The sequence below is a fragment of the Nannospalax galili genome, unplaced genomic scaffold, assembly GCF_000622305.1.
Source record: "Nannospalax galili isolate Female #2095 unplaced genomic scaffold, S.galili_v1.0 scaffold218, whole genome shotgun sequence".
NCBI lineage: Eukaryota > Metazoa > Chordata > Mammalia > Rodentia > Spalacidae > Nannospalax > Nannospalax galili.
Window position 1 is genome coordinate 3,965,726 of NW_008343207.1, and position 6,767 is coordinate 3,972,492.

The window sequence follows — 6,767 nt, forward strand, 5'->3', positions numbered from 1 at the left end:
TGCTTCCTAGTGAGGCTCTGGTTTTGTCCTCAGGCCTGGGAGCTCCCCAGGCTCCCTACATTACTAGCCTCAAGCTGCACACCATCTCTTAATGCATTCTCTTAATTTGCCCCACACCTTTGTGAATGACCCATCAGTAGTTTTTCCACTTAAATACGTCATTGTTTTTCCAGAACTCTGAGGGATACTAACATGGCTCAGTGGGTAAAGGCGCTTGCCACCAGCCTCGATGACCTGAGTTTGATCTCTAGGACCTACACAGTAGAAGGAGAGAACCAACTCCTGCAGTTTGTGCCCACACATACACATACACTACACAATAAATGAATGCAATTTTAAAAATAAAAAAGATGGCAGGGCTCCCATTAGGACAGTAAGGTCTGGTGGCTTAGAAGGCTAACTGCCTGATTTCCAGCCCTGGCTTTATATGATAACAACTCTGTGACTGGATAGTTCTGTTCATGCCATTCATTCATTCATTCATTCATTCCCAGATCAGCAGGAACTAATGGATATAACAGTGAACAGGCACACAAGTCTAAAAATGTCCATCCACTAAAGAATGGATTAGCAACATGTGCACATCCACATAATGGAATATTATTCAGTCATAAAAAGGAATGAAGCACTGACATATGTGGTAATAAACCTTGAGAATGTGAAAGGAACCAGACACAGGAGGCTACATCTCACGATTCCATTTATACGAAATGTCTAGAACAGGCAAATCACTCCAGTGCTCACCCACTTCATCCTCCCATGAATCTTTCATAGTCTTCCTTTTTTCGGTTCTCTTTTCATTATTCCATCACCGCCACCACTTCATGGATGCTGTTCTTCATAAAGTTAGCAATGACTTCTCAGTTGCTAAATTTACTGGACCTGTATTTGATTGTTACTTGGCTTGACCTCTTGGATGCGTTCAGCACCTTGGACCACTCTACTGCTTGGGATAATTTCTCTCCCTGATTTCTGTGGCTTCACTAGTCTTATGGCCTGGTTTCTCATTTTTGCCTCTGTGATTCTGTCTTATGTTCCTATGACTCTTTTTTTCTTATAAATATCAGCTCCATGGGGCTGGAGAGATGGCTCAGCATTTAAGAGCACTGACTGCTCTTGCAGAGGCCCTCTTCTGACCTCCATAGCATTGCATGACATGGGTGCACTCACATACGTGCAGGCAATACACTCATACATATAAAATAAAATAATAAATAAAACCTTTTTAAAAAAAAATCAGCTCCAGTGATTCTCTCTCAGCACTTTTTTGTCTCTGTCAGTCAACACAGGACAGATTCTGCAGCCATAACAAAGCACCTTCAAAATCTCATGGCTTCATCTATGGGCTGGAGAGATGCTCAGCAGTTAGGATTCTCTTGCAGAGGACCAGAGTTCAGTTCCCAGCACCCATGTCAGGTGGCTCACAACTGCTTGTAACTCCAGCTCCAGGCTATCCAACACATTCTTCGGGCCTCTCGGGGCATCTGGAATCACATGGCATATACTCACACAGACACACACAAAGAAGCAAATTAATTAAATCAATCTTTTCAAAAAGAAAATCACAGAAAGCTTAGATGTGGCTCCATAGTAGAGTGCTTGCTTATCTAGCATGGGTGAGGCCTTGGGTTCTACCCCCACCCCTGCATAAATAAGTAAACAATCACTAAATGTTAAAGGCAAAAGAATAGGAGAAAGAACATATGTGTATTCTACATTATATATTTAATAATGCATGGACCATGGCTTAAAATAAGACCTGCTGCATAATCTGTGAAGTTCCATAATGACAAAGTCAAGAGTTTCAAGCTTGGGTCTCTTCTGAGCCTGGGTAGGACTCGACATGACTATATAAGTCCCATACCCATGAAGCTGATGCATCTAGAAGGGTATGAAATTGGCCTCTGGGAAGGGTTGATTAACCAGGGGAAATTAGAGTATTGGACAAGAATGCCCTTTCTTCCAACTAAATTTCTCTACTATATGTGTACATTACTTTTTTTTTTGTCAAATCCATAAATACAAAATCTACATCTCCAAACTAAATCTGCCTTCTGACAGCCCCACCTGTGTAGTCTATGAGCTTCCAGACCTAAACATCCCACAGACAATTTGAATCACATCTTCAAAATCACAGGATGGAACTCAGTGGTAGAGCACTTGCCTGGCATGTGTGAGGCCTGGCATCTATATCCAGTTCCACCCAAATTAACCAACCAACCAAAGCCACATATCCTGCAAAACAGTCATTGAAGTAAGGATTAATGAGAAAGATGGAGGCAGAGGCAGCAGGGAGGGACCACCTTTCTGTGAGCTTCCCTCTTATGAGAAAGAGATAGAAGAGGTGCTCTTAAATTTGGATATGGAGTCAAGGGAAGATGGGGGGCTGCCGGGGGAGTTAAGACAGAAGCATTTGAACCAAAGAATAAGCTGGCTTGAGTGGAATGTGGCCAATGGTGGTCTCTGTTTCGTTGTGAAACCAGGCTATGAACTGAACAGAGACTGAGTGCTTTGAAGGGTGACTTTCTTGGGTGTGTGTGTGTGTGTGTGTGTGTGTGTGTGTGTGTGTGTGTTTATAAGCTACGAAAGGCCAAGTTTCTTTAGCAGAAAAGGGTGATTTTCTTTGAGAAACGGACCTGCTGCAAAGATAACAGGAAACATTTCTTTGTAGCTGTTAAGAATTCAGGAAGCATGGCTCAAGTTCATGAGGACCTATTAATAGAATTCGAAGCCAAATCGTCCTGGGCTGAGGTTGCTCTGTTGAATCCTCAACTGCATCGTTCTACCTGTGTCTCTTCGTACACTCGTTGGGTACCCATACAAACACATGCTTTCTCTGCTTCTGAGAGTGTGACCCACCTAGGCTCTCAGTTCAAGTGCAAGTCTAGATCCACCACCAGAATCCAAGGGGAACGAATTTGATTGGTCTGGCCATTTATCTCAGGTCCAATCAGATATGGCTGTGGGCGGGGCCCCAGGACAAACTTGTCAAGTGGGGCAACCTTCCTCCTGAGAGCCTAGGGAGAGAAGGTAGAAGGACATATGCTTCCTAGAACAGACTCAAGGCCAGGGGATCCTAGTTCCTCTCTCCAGTGTGATAGCTCTCAGGCCTGTCTAGACCATCTCTCAGAAGTCCCAAGCTGCAGCAAGCCCACGTGCACACCAGTGGGGACTTGCCCTTGATTGCTTCCTGTCTCACTTCTCGATTCCCCTTCCTGGCGTCACTCCCCAAGCACTCCCTACTGATCTGCAAACCCTAAGTAGTGTAAGTGGTGGGTGCCACCGGACTTCAATTAGCCTTATGTGAGTTACAGAGTCTGGAAGCCTCAGTGGAGGCAGGTAGGCCCAGCAGAGGGTGCGGTGACCTGAGGAAGGACAAACATACTGAGCAAGTGGGAAGCGGGGACAGCACCCCGCCCCAGAAGCCCTAGAAGAACTGCTGGAGTAAGCAGAGACAGCCATGTAGTTGAAACTGTAACAGGAAGGGAGGGACAGCTGGCTGATGGAACAGGAGGTATTAAACACAGCGAAAAATGGGAACTCAGTGTAGGATACAGGCATGGGAGAAAGAAATGACTTCAAATAGGATCTGGGAACAACTGGCCAGCCACATGGGGGAGGTGGGTGGATTAAGGGGAATTATGGTACTTGAGTTTGTCAGATTTGCAAATATACTCAGCTATTGAAAATGGGATGGAACCGACAGAAATGAACCAGATCAGCTACACAAAATGGCTTTTCTTTCTGTTTGGATTGCATGTGCTTTACACTAAGGAGGAGATGCAAATAAAGATAAGAGGACACCCTTTGAAATAACTCACTAGTGATGTCATCACTCGTGCCTCTCCCTGGCTCATGTTGGGTTCTTCCTCCTTCCCGCTTGGACTCCTCATCCCTTTCAACAGTGGTGTGGCTAGTAATGATGTGAGTCTCTTGCTCTCCCTCAGATCACGGTCCATTGTGGTTGGCAGTAACTGCATCCACTAGGAAACAACGTCAAGGAGTACTCTTTCCCCTCTGTATTGCTCTGTGGCAGTTTGGCAGTGAATGTGACTTCCCAACCCTTCCTTCCTCTCCATTCCCCAATTCAGAGCTCTTAGAACAGGTTGGTTAGTGATGTCAGAGAGGTAGGAGAAAACCCTGTGTATGAGTTACCTTTCTGTTACTGTGATAAAACACTGACCAAAACCAACTTGGGGAGGAAAGTGTGCATACAAAACCCAAGGCATGAGAGCAAGTAGCTGATTGTCTTTCTCTGCCTCCCCTTCCCCCTAAGTCAGCTTTCTCTGCCATTCCTTGGCAGCCCCATAATGCAGGGAAGAAAGTTCCTCTTTGTCCTATAACTCAACCCAGGCACCCAGAATGGCTTGGTTCAGTTTATTCTGAGGCTGGTTGCTCTACCCTCCCAAGTGTGTAAATCCCCAGAGTTTATCAGTAACCAAGAACACTGTAGACATTTCTCTCAGTGCCTATCCAAACCCACTCCTGTACTTTCTTTTGTAATAGGGCACCTTCTTGACCATAGCTACACCATGTTAAAGTTTAGGCTGACTCTAGTCTCAGAAATTATCAAGCAGTTGGTCCAGGGTATGGGAACACATATCAGCTGGACCCCAGTTGTCTTGGAAACAAGTCAGCATGTCCTGGGGAGCACCTGATAACTGTAGATATATGGCTTCTGTGGGTTATGCTTGGCTTGCTTCTGTAAAATAGTAACTGTTACTTAATAGAATAGAAATTGTTAAGGGGGCTTTGAATCTGTAAGCTTGGGAACTTAAGCTTTTCACCCATGGTTATGGTTTCTCTGTATAAAAGCTTACCCTAGAGATGGCTCAGAGCTACTACTCACTTGGGTCCTGACACTCTTGGGTAGCTGCTGGCCAGCTAATAAAAGACTTTCATTCGGCAAAACATTGTTTAAGTGGTCTTCTCTGGTAAATCACCTCATAATACTTTGATAACAGAATTCATACTTTATTTATTTTTTTGAGACAAGGTAGCTCAGACCCATCTCCAATTCACAATCCTCCTACCTGAGTCTCCTAAGTACTGAGCTTGCAGGCATATGCCACCATGCCTGCCTTTTCAGATTCCCCAATTTTAGTCTGGTTTCAAACCTTCGGGAAAGGTGACTCTATCCCCCATTTAGGAATACTGGTCTACCTGGGGGGTGACTGGAATAGCACTGAATATGAAAGTTCATGAGGGGAAGTTTGCTTGATGTGGGATTTCTGAAGAAAGATGTGATTTCTATGAAAGAGACAGAAGACATGGACTTTCTACCACCGTGTGTTCTAGGTGGCAGAGCAACGTGATGGAAAGAGCTTGGTTGGAGTTACCTAAGTCACCACTCTATCTTGAGACTTCTTTGTGCGTGTGTGTGTGTGAGTGAGTGTGTGTGTGTGTGTGTGTGTGTGTGTGTGTGTGCATATGATCATTTTGACTTGACACTTTTTTTTTTTAACTTATAACCAGAGCATTCTTCAATGCCTAGAAGACTGGTGGGCAGCATCACTGCAGGACAAAGACAGGTAAGGACCCACTTCTAAGAGGCAATCTGCCTGGGTGATGGGATGGGTCATAGGTCCAGCTCATGACAGGCCATTTTTCTGTCATCTGTACCTTGGCAACTTTGTTCTAGAAGTTCCTTGTCATTGCGTCATGGAAAAATCCATTGGAATGTGTCTCAGGTGTCTGCTTCCTTTCCTTATGTACCCCAAATCTCAATGCCTTTCGTTTCCTATCCCCCCCAAAAGAGTTCTGCCAGCTTTTCCTTTAGCCCAACTAACACAAAAGAAATGTTGTCACTCCAATAATGGATGACTTGACAACTTCCAACTTTCCATAAGTCAAAAATATTTTTTATTATTATTTTTATTATTTTATGTGTTTGAGTGTATTGCCTGCACGTATGTGAGTGCACCCATGTCATGCAATGCCACAGAGGTCAGAGAGCTTCAGATTCCTGTGGAACTGGAGTTAAGGATGGATTGTAGCTGCCATGTGGGTGCTGGGAATCGAACCCGGGTCCTCTGCAAGAGCAGTCAGTACTCTTAACTGCTGAGTCATTTCTCCAGTCCCCAAAGTATTTTTTAATCATAGTAATATATACATATCAGAAATTTCACCATTTAAATTATTACTTCAATTAATTAATATTGTCAATTTATTTTTTTTTGAGACAGAGTCTCATGTAGTTCAGGCTGCCCTTGAACTCAATGAGAAGCTGGAGATGACCTCAAATTTCTGATCCTCCTGCATCCACCTCCCAAGTGTTGAGACTACAGGTATGCACTTCTATACCAAGACTGAATTTTTTTTAATTTGCATTTATCTGTCTATCTATCTGTCTGTCTATCTATCTATCTATCTATCTATCTATCATTTATTTGTGTGTGTATGGTATACATGTGTGCTTGCATGCCACAGCATGTATATTGAGGTTAGAGGACAGTTTGTGGGAATCTGCTCTCTCCTTCCACCATGTGGATCCTGGGGATCAAATTCAGGTTGGCAAGCACTTTATCTGCTGAGCCATCTTGCCAGCCCTTTAATTTTTTTTTTTAATTAAAAGAAGCATTTCATTACAACAGCATTAACCTATTCAATAACATTTTTCTGAGCTAGGGTACATCTCTTTCAGAATTGGCTGTACATTTCTAGGTTTACAGATGAATTATTACGCTTATATAATCTTTTACTCATTATAAACTCTATAAGACATAAAATTAAATGAGGTTCCAACATTTAAAAAAGATCTCCACTGC